This window comes from Sciurus vulgaris, assembly GCF_902686455.1.
Source record: "Sciurus vulgaris genome assembly, chromosome: 16".
NCBI lineage: Eukaryota > Metazoa > Chordata > Mammalia > Rodentia > Sciuridae > Sciurus > Sciurus vulgaris.
The window spans coordinates 56,502,702-56,520,021 of record NC_136477.1 but is presented as its reverse complement, the minus strand read 5'-3'; the positions used below and the strand labels follow the sequence as shown (position 1 = coordinate 56,520,021).

The 17,320-nt window shown below is 39.3% G+C and overlaps 1 protein-coding gene across 12 annotated transcripts in view; it reads left to right on the top strand.

Annotated features, from left to right (window-relative positions):
- The first annotated feature begins 5,172 nt into the window (after window positions 1-5,172).
- Window positions 5,173-17,320, top strand: part of FHIT (fragile histidine triad diadenosine triphosphatase) — a 1,508,523-nt gene continuing 1,496,375 nt past the window's right edge. For all 12 annotated transcript variants that reach the window (XM_079114457.1, XM_079114456.1, XM_079114463.1 and 9 more), the window contains exon 1: window positions 5,173-5,309. The gene's annotated coding sequence lies outside the window, so the exon portion shown is untranslated. The remainder of the gene's footprint in view (window positions 5,310-17,320) is intronic.

Here is a 17,320-nt window from a genome sequence, read left to right as displayed (position 1 = left end):
GTTAGAGTTGTTAATGACAAAAAAGCACCATACTAATTAAGTCAACTTGGGTGCCAGTGGCTGATAGATGTAGGTGATTCAAGAGGTAGTTATGATTGATAAATACTTCCTGAATGAATTTTTACCTTTTTTTGCCTTCAAATGAAAGTAATTTATATTATAGTTATAAGATTCCCAAGTTATTGTATGGCAAACTAAGGAGTATACCAGTGAAACACTCATGAGCTGACCTTTGGGACTCTTCCAGTTTCTTTCTCCCCAACTCTACTTCCCTCTTCGTTGCAGATCGATGAATCTATACCAAGCTCTGAAGCTTGCCAGGTACAATCATTCTACCTGGAACACCCTTTCCCCTCCACCATTAGTAGCAGAATTGACTCATTCTGACATGGACTCATATACAGCATCCCAATTATTCATTCATCTCTTTACAAGCTTAAAATAGTGCTGCATTCATTATAGTACACCAAGGTATCCATCTTCTTTGTTGGTGAATCTCAAACTGTAGCACAGTGTCTGGCACAGAGGAACCCTTAATTACTGAACTGAATTAAAAAATGCATATCATTCTGTACCAAGTCCTCTACTAAATAAATTTTTTTTATTTTTAGGAAAGGCTTTTTATGTGTTTTATCTTCTAGAATGATGAAATGCCTTTAAAGCTGCAGTGAAACCAGGGCAGTGTGTTTAGAAGAATAATTTCTTGAAAGAAAAAGATGAAAAATCATAGCTTATCTGTGAGCCACCCTAGTGAGATCACAGCTTGGACACTGTGTTTAGTTTTATGCACCTTATGTTCTAGGTAACTGGAAGATGATTGCAAAAGATGGCAGTGAGAAGGATTAAGTGTGATTATTTATGAGGCATAGTTAAAAGGAGACAGCATGCATATGTTCACTAACTATAGGGAATAGACTGATCTCTAAATATCTGATGAACAAATCTACCCAAGGAATACATTTAACATGGAACAACAAAGGGAAAATAAGACGAGAGAATAAAAAAAGAAGTAGGCAGAAATGTTGAGAATTTTAGCATATCATAAGATGGCTCTTGTTCTTACTAGCATCTAGAATTCTCCATGGCCAAACAACCAAATGATTATGAGCTGAGAAATTTGGGATAGAGACTGGAGCATGTGGAAACAGCTCCCAACCTTTCTATTCTTTGTGCTGTAAAAACAATGCATTACTTTTCCTTTTTCCAGTATAACATTTTCATATTAGCTCTGATGTTTTTCCAAATAAATCCCAAGATTCTTGACTGATAGGTTAGTTTATGACCTGTAACATATGGCTGAGATGAATTATGCAGAGGGTTGAACTCACTGACTGTTAAGGTCTTTCTAGTTTTGAAATTGTTTCCATAGTAAAGATTTCCTTGTAGGTCCTGTGGCTTGAAGAGGATGCTGTTGGAGTGGTTTGACTAAAGTTGAGGCCACCAGGCTTACCACAAACAAGGATGGTCCTATGCTTTGTGATAGTAGCTGGTTATTGCGAGGTTACTGTGTCTCTTTATGACTTAAGTGTTACAAGAGCCAAGTTCTTCTAACACACACACACTGTTTTATCTGTGACCATAAACCTAGTCATTCATTGAAGTATTTATATTAAGTGTTTATTTTTAATTTTTATCTTTTGAAGTACTGGGGGCTGAACCCAGGGGTTCTCTACCACTGAGCTACAGATGCAGGGCTTTTATTTTTTATTTTGAGACACAGTCTGTCTAGATTGCCCAGCATGGCCTTGAACTTGTGTTCCTTCTGCCTCAGCGACCTGAGTCTCTGAATTGCAGGTGTGCACCATGGCACCCAGACAAGTGCTAATTATTGAATAAGATAAAAACAAAGTTTTTATCTTCATAAAGCTTACATTTTATTTGGAGGAAACAGATGATAAACAGAAAGACGAGTACACAGTGATTATAATTTCAAGTAATGCTATTTGCTACAAAGTAATGCTATCATGGCCAAAGTTACAGAAAAAGTCTTTCACAAAATTGTCTTCTAAGCACAAAAACTGCCTATGTCTTTGTATTGCTTTCTCAAAATATCCAAGTCCTTTACTTGAGCTCTTTCAAGATCATGAAATAAAAAGCACGTCTTCAACAATATTTTCTTTAAATTCCCCTTTCCTCTTTCCTTGATCTTCTTCCTCCCTGCCTTATTCCACCCAAATCCCCAAAGCCTCCTCAAGTCCCCAAAGAGTTCCTATTTCTCAGTATAAATGTAGTTTTTGTTGTTGTTTGTATGTCTTAATGAAGATTTGCAAAGTAGGATCTAACACAGGATGATGAGACAAGGTGGTAGGCATCTTGGGTGTTTTTTTTTTTTTTAATGTATCCACTTAATTTTTGAGTTATCATTCTGCTAATCTCAAAAATGTGAGTTTGTGGTGAAGCAAAGTCATTTGTAGTAGATAGTGGTGACTGCCAGTCCCCTTTTCTTACCATTTAAGTGCATTCCAGCCTTACTTTCAATGGCAATACTTCTATTTCTACCTAATATGGCTACTGAGGTATCTTCTCCTGCTTATGCATGTCAGACAGTTCAGGAGTTTACTAGTCCCTGAAAACAGCCCCCATTGACTGGGAATTGGTGTTTAAACAACCCAGTTGTCTTTTCTCCTTGTTGGGATAACTTATTTCCAGGCTAAGGCATATATGTGTTTCATATTGCTTCCCAGAATTCCCCAGAATTGTTAAACTATAATTGTTCCTACTAGTACTGAACTGGATAGGCCTTTTGCCTATTTTCCTTTCCCTATTTCACTTTCATACTCTCTGATTGGTTATTTCTTGAACATACTTCTGAAATAAACTACTTGTACTTGCTTATCTGTCTCAGGATCTGCTTTTGGGAAAACTGAAGTAAGGTGATATTCATTCAAGTTGTAGATTACATTGTTTTGATATTTGGAGATCTGGTTCAAGGCAAGTCCCAGGTCTTCAGGCTCTTTGTGAATGCATGTGTTGCTGAAGACCATAGTTGACCTTCAGCCCAGCAGTTAGCAACATTCACAGCTAAGTAATACCTATGTGCTCATAATAGGGTCTGATAATGTGGTCGCAATCTTTGGATGGCACTGTTTAGATTTTGAGTACTTTGATGATATTTGCCTCTTAACCGGTAAGTAGAAGATGTAATGATATAGGCTGGTAAACTTTCTCAGAAGGAGAGTATAGTTGTTGAGCTTTCCAGTTTCAAATGGTTCAGTGATTTTCTTCCATGTTTAGTCTGGCTGCTGACACTTGTGTTGAAATCTCACATGCCGATAAGCTTGATAAAAGCTGGGACTGCTGAGCTAAGTCTGTGCTCATAAAATCTAGAAAAAACTGCTATTTGAAGAAAGAACCCCAAATTGACAGAAGATTAAGCTAGGAGGCCTGAAGGGGGAGGTTTAATCCCTAGGCACAAAATTAGTTTGTAAAAATATATATATATATATATATATATATATATATATATATATATATATATATATCACATCCCTGCTGTTTTAACTGTTATTGTTTTTATTTTCACGTTATTATTCACAATTCTCCAATATTTTGTGCCCAGAGTATCTGTGTCTTATATGCACAATCTGACTATAATCCAGTGTGACATTCTCTGAGAGTCAAGCTTCCAAGGACATTAGTATTTCACACCATGGTGCTTTGTAGGACACCTTGCTACTCTCTGTGGGGTTCAAACATCAGAAAGGAAGAGAGATCTAAGACTTGGTATAATCACCTGCATGTAACAAATCAGGTCAAAGAAAAAAACGTAAGAGGGGGAAAAAAAAAAGAATAAAATGGATATTGTATTAGGGAAACTAGGGACATATGTCACTGCTTGTCCAAGTATAATTGCACTTTGTTTTTCTCTTTTAAAATGGAAAAGATGACTGGCAAATGTCCTTCCTTCCTTGGAAATAGGATTGGGAGGGAAGAGAAGAAAAAGGAAGGGGGTATCTTTAAGAAGAGACAGCTAAAAGCAAAGTGTAGTGGCAAGAGTGTGAAGGCCAGTCCCTGTTTAGGAGCAGCATGATGTTGTGACAGTTATTTACCTGCTCTGCAATTTGCAATTGCACTTACAGCAAAATTAAGTTTACTTCTTATACACCAGTAGACCCAGAAAATGTTTAGGTTAGGAATTGGTATTGAATCAATGATTTTGCCCACATCTCATGACACTGGGTACAGAATATATTGAGAAAATTATTTTGAATTAAAAACAGATGGACCCACGGTGGTCAGAGATAAATTTAATTGATTTGCATCACTGAAAGAGAGAATAGAGGAGAAAGGTCACCTCTAGATTTCAATTATTCAAAACATATTTACTATGTGTCAGGCACTTTTCTAGGTGCTGGATATACTGAACGGAAATAAAAATCCACATCTGCATAGATCTTGCATTTTAGGGGACAAGTAAGACAATAAAAGATATAAATAAACTGCGTAGTGCTTGGTAGTGACTAGTGCTGAGGAGGAAAATAGCACAGGAAAAGGGAAAAGGAAGAGAAGGCAGGAGATTGTCGTGCAATTTTGATGGGATGTTAGGGAGGGAAAGGTGTTGTTGTAAACTGATCAACTAAGGAACTTTGAGTTTGTGTTCTGAGAGAAATATAGAGGAAGGCCTGAGCAATCAGGAAAGATAAAAGCAACTCCGGAAGCAGAAACAGAAGGATCTCAAGTTCCAGGACGGCCTGGGCAACTTAGGGAGACCCTGTATCAAAACTATAAAGGGCTGGGGATAAGCGCCCCTGGAATCAATTCCCAATACCGGAAAGAAAAACAAAGAAAAGAAAAGAAAGGAAGGATGCAGAGTGGAGAGTGGGGAAAGGAAGTGAAAGGGAAGCCAGTCAGTAGGGAGTGGTGAGGGCGCAAGTTTTAGGAGGAAAGAGGAAAGCAAAAGTACAGCGCAGGCTTTCGTTTCACAGGAAAAGAATCATGTTTATTATTTCATTTGGAAAAGCCAAGGATTGTGCGATTTGTGACAAAAACCCCGTCCTGAGGAGATTCTCACCTAAACTGCTCTTAATTAGGGTTACTACCACTATGGCTTCCCATTGGCCCAGTGTAGGCGCGTGCTCTGCGCCTATTGGTCTCTGCACCTGTTCCCAGATGAGCGGCCATCTTGGGTCCCGCCCCTGCCGCGGGGCCGTTTGGGAATTGCAGTCCCAGCCCCGCTCTGTCCCTGTGAGGGAGTTTGTGCCCTCAGACCCCAAGTCCCTCAGGAGGCTACCCCAGTGGGCACACGCTCGGGCGGCGCTCCAGCCCCGCGCTCCTTCCTCTTTCATACCCAGCTGCCAAGATCTTGGAAGGTAGGGGCGTGGGGCAAGCCTGAGAAAGCAGTGTACCTGGGACGCGGGTCTGGATTTCCACGAGCGTCGGGTCCCGACCCCGGCGGCCCAGTGGGGCGGGGACTGGGCTGGCACCGCGCGTGGAGCCGTAGGCTCTGTCAAAGGATCCTCCCACCCGCTGAGGCGTCTCGGGGTTGGGACCCAGATTCAGGCACCCCAGTTCTTCAGCACCGGCCCTAACCCGCCCTTCACCCACTGCTTTTTTAGAAGTGGGGAAAGAAAACGAGGTGTGGGGTCGCGCCAGCCGACCTGTTCTGGCACTTGTGCTGTAGCTGGTCCTGGCCACTGTTGACTTGTCAGTGTAACAGATGAGTAGGAGGACTCCCTGCCCTTACAGTTCTGTGTTAAACATGTAGCTCTGGGGTCCCCAAAGAAGGTCTGAACTGGTGCCCAGACGTCAGCAAAGCAGGGCACATGGAAGGCAGTATTTTGGGAGAGAAATGTACTTTTGATATTTAAAAGACCGAAAAAAAAAAAAAAAAAAAGCCTCTTTTTAGTTGTGGGAGAACTCATCAATACTCGTATTTTATGTTTGCGGTTTTAATTTTTAGATTAATATACGGGAATTTTAAAAGTGTATATGTGTGTGGGGCGGGGGGGTGGGGGAAAGGGACCGTCCGCAACTTAGTGGAACTTGAACAGCATTTGCAGTTTCCTCTGGTGGATTCAAATTCTGCCTCTGCTGTGTGACCTTGGACCAGCCGCTCACAGCACTTATCTGGGAAAATAAAAAACCGAGCTTAGTGTTCCCTGTTCAAATGGCCCAAGGATGCTGCCTGAAGCCGAAATCTAAATTGAGATCATGCTCATGAAAGTTTGCCATTTGCAAGCTAACTAGTATTATTATTCTGGGTCTCTCAGAAATGTGCTGCGGACCAGTAGAAAATGCCCTCTTTTTTTTTTTTTTTTTTCTTTCTAAAATAAAGGCTTTGAACCCAGCTGTGCCGGGACTAGATTCCAAAAGGTGGTGGGGACTCTCAGGTGGTTAAGCAAGGTGTTCTCAAAAGTTCCTTTTCCGCTCCATGTTATGACCCGCAGTGTGTCCAGCGAAGGCTTCTGGGAATTGGAGTTCGACCTCTAGTTTCCAAGCTGTCTGGTACTTCACCTCCCTGCGTGCCATTTGGTGCGGTGGGTTGTCTCCTGGGAGTTGGAGTTTTCTTCAGCTGCTCAATGTAGCAACCCTGTCGCTCAGAACTACAACTCCCATGTGCACTTGCGCTCTTGGTTGCAATCCTCTGAATCCATCTGGATTGAGCGGGGACTAGAGAGAAATATTATCTTCTATATTTTGTTTTTGTTACTGTTGGATATCTATGCTTTTCCAAGTATTAGATATAGTATTGTGTGATGTGTTCCAAGTATTAGAGAATGCATGCTTTCAAACACGGCTAACAATTTACACAGCATGTTCACATGATCTCTTTTTAATAACTGCATCTCCCATTTGTATATGAGAAAATGCAGAAGATGGTTTGCCCATGGTTTCACAGAAAGTAATAAAAAGTAATATATATTTTCTTAAATATATATTACATTTATTATAACAGTCTTTTAAAAGGCAATATGAAAGAGAACCATTTTAATATCCATTTTACAGATTAGAAAACAAAAGTCAGTAAGGTTAAGCAACTCATTAATGTTAACTCAGCCAGTGAATAGAAGTACTGGAGTTGTAGCCACTTGTTCTTCACAGTCTGGACTTAGAAAAAGAGCCCACCTCTCAGAGCTGAGAGAGAGCCCAACCTTTTTGCCTCTGTAGTTATACACTAAACATTAGTGCTTCAAAAACCTTTGAGATCATTTAAGTCTAAGGCAAAGATCTTGGAACAGTTCCAGACATATGATAAATGTTCCACAATGTTTGCTATATATAGCCTTATAATACCTTATTTTAGAGATGAGGAACTGGCCCAGGTGGTAATGCAGTTTGCCCAAGGTCACACAGTTGGTTTGCGTCGAAGATGAGACTAGACTAGGCATCTTATTTCCAAGTCCAGGGTTATTTTCATCCTGCCAGCAGTCAGCTAGCAGGAGCACCAGATGTGTAGTTGTTTAGATAATTGTTTTCCCACCAATTTGCTCTTTCTAGGCCACAGACTGGGCCGACTATTGTAAAGCCCCTTTTCTTATTATTGGTAAGGTTGTAATATTTCATTAACTCTACAAATGTTTATTGAGCAGGTGCAAGGGCCACAGAAGTGAAAACTCTTTACTGGGTTAGAACTGAAAAGAACTTATAAATCATCTATTTCTTTCATTTTATAAATGAGAGCAGTGATACACAGTCTTCCTCTCATGTCCTTGTGTCAAAAGCATCCCATTTCTGCAAGGAGGCAGCTTTCTGGAGGCTTCACAGAATGGTGTGTGACCTTTCTGGGTCATACTCTCTTCTACTTGGTATCTTTATCTGAACCTCATTCCCATAAATATTTGGTGGACTGCTTAGGACATGTTTTTATGTCCTCATCTTTAATTGTATATACATGCAGCTTCAATATGTATTATATCTTTTTGGTAATTAGTCTTGTATTGGCTCCCCAAACTTTTCTCTTTGGTTCTTTCAGATACTTGATAACAAAATCTGATACTATATTTGCATTCACAGGTATTAAAATTTAACCATCTGATATAAGGTATCAGAAATGTACATGAGTTATTTGAATCATACAAAACTTTGATTTTAAAAGATACATATGCCTTTTAATTATGTATTCACAGATAAAAAATAAAGCTCGTAACTGTCACCTTTTCTGTGTGAAAGATGATTTCTACATAATTAGATAATAACATAACAGTTGCATAAATTATTGACTAAACATTTCTGAAACCATCAGTATTCAAGAAATTCTCCCCATCAACCTGTGTCACCCAGCACTCTACCAAGTGACAGTGATAACTCAGCTTCCAGCACACTGCCTGACCACTAGAAGACACTGAAAATGTATTTGTGGAATTGCATTCATAAACACCCTTGAGCTCTGTTCCCACATCTTTTCCTTGAATCTCAGTTTTCTCTTTTAATGTAGAAATGCAGCTTTGAAATATAAGATGTAGGAGTTTACTTTCCTTTCAACATCTACATTGCAGAGGAAAATCTTAGCCTTTGAGGTCTCCTTCCAAGGGGATGTCTCTTTGGGCATGTCCATGTCTCTGACTTCTCAGATGAAAAAGCTCTCTAAATAGCAAAACATAGTGGAAAAGCACTAGGGGTTGGTCATGTGGAGGCTTGTGATTCTAGATCTTAGTTTTCTCTTAGGTTTGTCTTAGGCTTGGTTTCCTCTCTGTAAAATGGGGATAATAAGCATTCATACCTCATGGAATGATAGTAAAGAAGAAACTGTTTAAACTTTGAGCATGTTGTTGGACTCTCAATAGATTTCAGTAAATAGATAAATAATAGCTCTTGTTTTGTCATTATTAATGTAAACTTGATATATGAAAATTTTTATTTACTCAAGATTAAAATTTGAGCCAAATAGCTCTTTTATAAAATAACTTGTCATTTGTTTTCTTTTTAAAAAATATTTTATAGTTGTAGATGGACAGCATGCCTTTATTTTATTTATTTTTATGTGGTGCTGAGTGCCTCACTCATGCCAGGCAAGCACTCTACCACAGAGCTACAACCCCAGGCCCCATTTATTTTCTTAGTAGCAAGTTTGGCCATCACATATAATATATGAAGTTTGTCACAACTCTTGCTAACTCATCTTGTTAGCATAGTGATGTTTTCCTTTGTGGGCAGGGTGATTGTGAAGTTTTTGGCTGGGTACTGTCTGCTGAGAGGTCCCTGATTTTTGGTTCCATCAATATATTGAATCTTGGGATGAAAAGAGGCCTACTTCTGTCAGTGAGGTCTTCTCTGTACCTCTAGAAAGGACTTGGGCCCATCCCAGGATCCTCGAGATTAAAGGGAAGCTGTTGTTACCCTGCTGGTGAATAATTCAGGGGAAATGCCCATCTGGATACAGTAGTGCTTCTTTCTGAAGTTGACAACTTCAGTAGCTATGTGGTTATAGATAGGTGGTGAGTTACTGAAAAGGGATGTGTTAGCTTTTTATTACTGTGACCAAAATACCTGACATAAACAAATTAAAGAAGGAAAGATTTATTTCAGCTCCTGGTTTCAAAGATCTCAGTTAATGGTGGCTCGTTCTGTAACTTTGGACCTGAGGTAAGGCAGAACATCATGGTGGAAGGGCATGGCAGAGGAAAGTTGCTTAGCTCATGACAGCCCGGAATTGGAGAGAGAGAAAGAAGAAGGGGTTAATGATAAGACATAGTCCCTAAAGGCACATTGCCAGTGACATACTTCCTCTGATTATGCCCCACCTGCCTATAGTTTCCATCACCTTCCAGTGGTCCATTCAGCTATCAATGGATTAATCCACTGATGAGATCAGTGCCCTCATGAACCAATTACTTCCAAAAGCCCCATGTCTTGGCATTGCTGCATTGGGGAATCAAGCTTTCAACCCATGAACTTTTGGGGGGACATGCCAGATCTAAATCACAGCAAAAGGTGATGGAAGTGATAAGGGAGGAGGAACAACAATGAGGATCACAGCAGAAGCAAAGAGCACACGGGCAAAGGAAACAACAGAGGCCCTCTGCATCCTAAATGCATTTGTATCCAGCACATTCTTCTTGCTCCTGGCTCTGCCAGATACTGCCCTGTGTACTGGTGATAGAGCAATGAATGTAGCTAACGGGGAAGTAGTGATGGTGGTGAGTGTTGGTATGTTCTAGGTGTGGAAGAAGAAAGGAAAGAAAGGAGATATTGGGATTTGATGAGGAGAAAGAGATTTGGGTGCTTGTGGTATAAAAATCAATGCCTGGAGGAGGTGGTGAGACGAGGCTGCAGAGGCAGTCATGGGTGATGGTATGCACAGTCTAGTTACTTGTATTTTTATGTTTTTGTGGGTACATGTGTGGTACTGGGGATTGAACCTGAGGGCACTCTACCATTGAACTCCATCCCCAGCACTTTTTATTTTTTATTTTAAGACAGGGTCTTCCTAAGTTGCCCAGGCTGGTCTTGAACTTAAGGTCCTCCTTACTTAGGCTCCAGAGTTAGTGGGATTATAGGCATGTGCCACAATGCTCAGCTAGTTATTTTTATCTTAAAATAGTTTTGAACGTTGTTCCAAGGGCATTTAGGAAATAATTTATCAGTCTTAAGTGGGGAAATGAAATGTTTGGATTTTTTTTGAAGCGTAGATGCAGTACAGGTAGTAAATTTGTGAAAGGCAATAGTTGATGTGGAAATACCAGGTAATACTGTACTTCTTGAACATTAATGTGCATAAGAATCGCTTGCCGATTTTAAAATATAGATTGTGATTCAATAGATCTGAAATGGACTAAAGAATCAGTATTTCTAATAGGCCAATGCTGCTGGTTCATGTACTATATTTTGAATAGCAATTATTTAGGAGATTCTTGATGTGCCTAGGTGAGAGATAATATTGGTTAAGAGAATGGACTCTAGAGAGCAAGACCCTTGGACTTTGATCTTAACCCTGTGAGTTATTATCTGTGTGACTCTGGGGAAAGTGTCCTAGTCTAGCCTCAGTTTTCTCATATATGAAATGGGAGTAGTAATTCTTACTGCTGTGAGGAGTGTTTTAAATTTTCAAGAAGGTAATCCCTGGAAAGTACTTAATACAGTAGCTGGCATTCAATAAATGGTAGCTTTTGATTTTACTGTTACTGTTATTAATAAAAATCACAACTTTATGCATCTGCTTCATGCTTTTTTGTTTATCATATTTTGACTATTGAGTGGAATAGATTACTGTTTTTGTTTACCTGTCATATATCATTTTTGGAACTTTTCATTCCTTTGTAAGTGCTTGAGTATTATGCATACAGGGGAGGAGAAGTATCTTTTTCTCACTCATCCTAGACTTATGGGTCAGGCCCCATAAAAAAAAGATTAGTAAGAGAAAAGAATATAAATTTATTTCATATAAATTTTATGTAACATGGAATCTTCATGAGGAAATGAAGACCCGAAGAAACTGGTAAACCTGTGTATTTTTTATGCTCACTTTGATGAAGGGGGTAAACATGGAGAACTCCGATTAGATTTTTTAAAAGTCTGATCTAATGTTAATAAACTGGAGGGAATGTAGCGAGGCTTCTTTGTTTAGGTTCTTTGCTCTAACCCTTGTCTTCAGAGATCAAGCTGTTCTGTTTTTCCAGGTATAGGGAGGACACTTCTCACATGAGGACTTAGGCCCTGATTCATGGGAAGGTCAGGAAATCCTTCCAAGGTTTTTTGACCTGCTTTTGGGGGAAGGGAGGGATTAAGAAACTTCTTGCTTCTGCAGCTTTTTCAAATTCCTTTGCTTAAAATATTTTGGGGCATAATGTAATGAACCCCATCATGGGAAAATAGATGTATGTCACACCATGCAGTTGAATCTCTCTAAATTCAATGGGAAAAATCTAGGCTCCTTAAAGTAACATGGTCTATCTGATTATTGAGATAGGAGTTTGAGGTGTTTTCCCTTCTAATGGAGATTTGTTTTTTATATAATATTAATCTGTTTGGATTGCTTACCAACCAGTGTTTCTCAGTGCTGGCTAAAATCAGATCACCCCGGACTGGTTATCCAAATAGATCAAATCAGACTGGGTGAGGGGAGGTAGGTATGTCTCAGGTGATTTCAAAGTGCATTTAAAACTGAGAGCCACTGACTCTTAACACCAGAATATTGTGAAATGAATCAGGTATAAATAGGTAAAGCCCTCTGTGGGAAATGAAATATCTAGAAAGTGGCACTTTGAAGGCTTTGAGAGTGAAAGAGGTAAGATGCTCCCTCACAAAGCTCTTGTGGAATTTGATGAACTAACAACAGGTTGTGCCTTGAGTTATGTTTGAGGGTGGGGAAGCTCTTTCTCTTCCATCCTCCTTGTACCTATGGCTTTGCTTACCTGAGTCAGAATTTTCCTTATATCAACTTTCAGATTGTGTTTCTCTTTCTTGTATTTAGTTTGTTTCATTCTTCATAGCTGGGGGAAGAAATATAAACCCATTAAAGCTATGTTCAAAAGAAACTTTCATGGCCCATGACAGTATTATGGAAAAGGTTTAAAGGATGTTTCCGGTAAAATGCAACCCACTTTGACTAATACTATTCTTATATTCTAAGGCAGTAGCTTGAAATGAACTACTTGAAGCTACCTATTATAAAGTTTAGTTTCTTTCTTTTTAAAAAATAGTTACCCTACCCTCCATTTCCAGACATAATAATTAAGCTAATCTGATTAAACACCTTTAATTTTCTGGTTTATTCATAACATATGGAGACTGTAGGAGAAGAAAAATATCTTCTCTGTATCCTCTTGGCTTTTGCTCTTAGGGCCCTGAAAATGAAACTGATAAAAGCCAGATTAAGAGGAGAAACTGTTTATTATGTTTTTACATGGAGGTCTTCATAGAAAAGAAGACTCCAAATGGGTGGGCAGACCTTGGGGCTTACATGCCACGTGGAGAGAAACTAGAAAAGGAAAAAAGTGGTGTGGCCTCTCACAGGAGGGAAGGAAGTGCAGAATAAACTGGGAGAAGATGGCCAGGAAAAAAATGATTTTTCTAGTAAGGTTCACTATGTAGATGAGTCCTTTTCCATCTCTGGGAGGGAGCCAGGACCACGTTTACAAGTATGTCTCCTTCACGAAGGGAAATTTATGCCCTGCTTTTAGCTAGATGGCAGAGGGCAGAGTTGTTTTATTTATTTTTTTCCCTGTGTCTGTTGTTTCTTAACTGCCTTTGGCTCAAAACAACCCTGATGCCAAAGTGGCATATTTTGGAGTGTCAGATTCTGATCACCTTCAGTTATATTTTCTTTTAAAAGTTCTTTTCAGAGAAAATGAGTGCACTTGTATTTGCGTATTTATATTTAAAACTTTATGCCAAAAGTCCAGGAGCATAAAGAAGAATGAAATTATGGCATTTGTTGGTAAATGGATGGAGTTGGAGAATATCACGCTAAGTGAAATAAGCCAATTCCAAAAAACCAAAGGCCTAATGTTTTCTCTGATACGCAGATGCTAATTCACAATTAGCGGGGTGGGGCTAGGGAAGAACAGAATTACTTTACATTAGGTAGAGGGGTGTGAAGGGAGGGGAAGGGATATGGAGCAGGAAGGATAGTAGAGTGAAACAGACATCATTACCTCATGTACATATATGACTGTGTGACCAATGTGATTCTACAACATGTACAATCAGAAAAATAAGAAATTATACTCCATTTATGTATGATTTATCAAAATGCATAAATGCATTCTACTGTCATGTGTAATTAATTAGGACAAATAAAATTTTTTAAAAAGGTTCAAGAGCATTCTTGGCTTGAATTTATATTACCCAACACTGTAATTTTATTTTCTTAGCATCTCTACTTACCATGAGGTTATTTCACAATGTGGTAGATTTATTTTTCTAGTTTGTTTACTCCACAGAGTGCAAAAAAGAATGGAGAAAAGAATGTTGTTGCAAAAGGATTTAATACAGGTAAAAATTACATATATTAAGGGCATTGTAGGTATGCTTGTATTTTCCTTTAATGATGAATAAGTATGGATGGAAGAGAAAATTGAGAAAGTGTTCTAGTCCACAAAAGGTACAGTTGAGAGTTTCCTGGAAATTAAAGATGCAGTCTTTTATGTGTTTTTTAGTTTTCCTTGTTATGTTTTCCTCTTTCTATTAAAAATCAGAATTCTATTAAAATGCAGTATATTTTTCAGTTCTCATACTCACAGTTACTGGAGTTATATTCCATCATAGATAATGTTGAAGTATTGGTACTCCCTCATGAGGCTTAATGCATGGGTATTTCAGTTGAAGGAGACTATAGTCTGTAATTCAATCAATGAAGTTTGTGGTGTGTGGGAAGAACAAAATTTTAATTTTCTAAAAGGCTTGAAGTCTTCTGGTGTCTTCAGTTTTGAAAAATAAAAACAAAACCCCCTGCTGCTGTCTTGAGATTATGCATTACTTTAAGGATACTTAGCTGCTTGGATGAGGCAGGGGCTATTTAAGCAGTGCCAAGTAGTTTATGTATGGAGTCAGAGCCTGAGGACAGATGGAGGGAGGGATGGGAACCTGCTAGAATAAGGTTGTTTTAACCATGGAGCACTGGTAACCCCTGTTTAACCTCTCCCAGGAATGAACCTGGTGAGAGAAAAGGTAGTAATTCAGGAGAGAACAGAGATAAGAGAGAGAGAGAGGATAAATGCAAAGGGTACGGAAAAGGAATATAGCAACACAAAGGTGTTTGGTGGAGGGGGAGGGAATGTTTTTGTTTTTACAATCATCTGTGTAATCTATCACTTACTATATCATACGAAAGAGGTAGGTCTAATTTTTACTGAATTTGACCTGTGTGTGCGAATGAACTCGAGGTATAGACTGTAGCACATTTAAAAATATATATGGATATTTTAGAGAAACAGGTGGTCACACTCCAGTGTAGTTGAAATTGAGGCACCAAGGCTTGCACCAACCCTTCAAGCTCCCAATTTGATATAAATGGGACCCTTTCTGGGTGATTCCACCTTCTAGCCATGGCCACAAACAAATGGTTAGAAAGCTATTCATACAAGTTAAAATTATGTAAAGAATTGGGCACTATAATTGGCGTAAATAAATTTCTGTTCGGAGGTAAGGTGCCTCATACCAATCTTAATATGAGACATATCAGATATATTATTTTGAATTATCAGGGTTTGTTTTTCCCACCAAATTTAGAGAGACTCAATTTTATGGGCTAAAATACACCAGTAGTAACCCAATATTTAAAAAGGGTTGAAGAACTTCCTCATGTCATATGCCTACCACTTGGAATTATTTCTCTGCCAAGTGGAAGGGAATTCTGTGACTGGCTAGTCTTGGGGCATATGCCCACCCTGGAGAGGAGAGGTTCATCCAAAGGAAATAGGGCAGGGATGCCTCATTGCTCAGCATCAGAGGTATCATTCACGTGTACTTTGATGTACATGGAATTGCGCTATGCATATCTGGCATGGATATACACAGAGAGATGCCTATTTTAGTCAGCTTTCCATTGCTGTAAGCATTCTACCTTTCAAGAACAACTTGGAGGAGGAAAAGTTTATTTTGGGTCACAGTTTCAGAGGTTCGTTTAGTCCATGGCAAACTGACTCCATTGCTCTGGGACCAAGATGAGGCAGAACATCATATCATAGTGGAAGGGTGTGGAAAAGAATAGCAACCCAGGACATAACAGCCAGGAAAACAGAGAGAGAGAGAGAGATGCTTGTGTATGTGAGGTGGCAGGGACAAAAGCATGCCCCCAGTGACCTACTTCCTCCAGCCATACCCTACTTGTCTGCAGTTACCACCCAGTTAATCCATTCAAGTGGATTAATCCACCAATCAGGTTATAGCTCTCATAATCGAATCATTTCATTAGAATATTCTTGCATTGTTTCACACATGAGCTTTTGGAGAATACCTCATATCTAAACCACAGTGATACCCCATTTAAATGGAGATATTGATAGCTTCAGACAAGGGGGAAATGATACTTGGGGTATAAAAATAACAGGTGAGCACTGAAGTTTGAAATTCCGTTTGCTAGGTTCTATTGACCAGGAAGCTTCAGTAGCCAGTGGCCACAGACAAATCTGCAGCTGAGGCCCTCTCTTGGCTCCTTGGAGCAGAGGATAAAGCTTCCTGTAATCTAAGGCTTCCTTTGGGCTCCTGAACTTCCATGAGGCAACAGTCCAAGGTTTTGCTGGCCTAGAGAAATTAGTCGTGTTTGGCTTCCTGGTGCAGATAGAACAGCTGGGTCCCATTCCTGTGGGTGAAGGTCTGGCTAGAACTATATGCAAGGGTCCTGGTGAGGCCAGAAGCTTTTGCATTTCTATCAAACTCCCAGTTGTTGCATGAGCTACTGGTTCATGGTCCCCCTTGGAATAGCAGCTTTCTAGATATTTATGTGTTCTGTTTTAATGTAATGAACAGAATTGTTTAAGAGTTTCCAAATCTATCTATCATTATATCATAGGCTAAGGGTTATGATTTTCAGAGTTGTTTTGATTTTCAGAGTTTTATTTTTCTCTGTAAAATTTATATACCTACTTTATTGTTAGGACAATGTTAGTATAGTGCCTTTCAAGTAAGTATTTGGTAAATGTTAGCTATTATTTTTATCAGTTATTTTGTTTTACATTTATATTATTGTTGAGCTCAGAGATTCAGATTCATTAAACCCAAAACATGTGCTTTTCTAATTACCAGGTGCATGTGCTTGGACAAATTTCTTGGCTAAGTCTCAGTTTCCTCAGCTTGAAGTAGGGATTATAATGGTAATGACCTATGATGTGAAGGCTGAATAATACTGGCTATATGAAAGCCTTGGCTCATATTAGCTAGTCTTATTATTGTGAATACTAACTCTGGATTTGAGGGGTCTACACAAGTAGCTTCCACTAATAGGGGTTGGAGACATTTTTGTGAGTTCTTGGCAGTAGACTGTTAGTGTGGTAGGAGCAGTGTACCATTCCCACTAGGTATAGTGGTAGGTAAAGGGAAAGTCACCTGAGGATCTAGAATCTTGGTTACAGCAAGTAGGCAGGTAGAGTGTGGAATAATACTCTGGTGACAGGTCCAGACACAAATCTGACTTGACACTAAAGCTCGCTCTGACCTTGAACCCAAGGGGCTGCAATGTGCTCCTGATTGTGACTGAACCCAGGCCCTGATATGGCCTCACTGTGACTCAATACATGCCTTGGTAACCTGATTTGCCTGGTATCCAAGTTTCTATCCTAAAGCCCCAGCTGTATTCTTGCCAGTCTCTTTGGGTATGAGTCATTCTGTTATCTATTGTTTATTTCTTCATCAAGCATATACTGAAGCCTCCTGTAGGTCAGACACTGGGCTAAGTGTGGGTATTTATCAATAAACAAGGCATGCACGGTGTATGCCCTTGTGG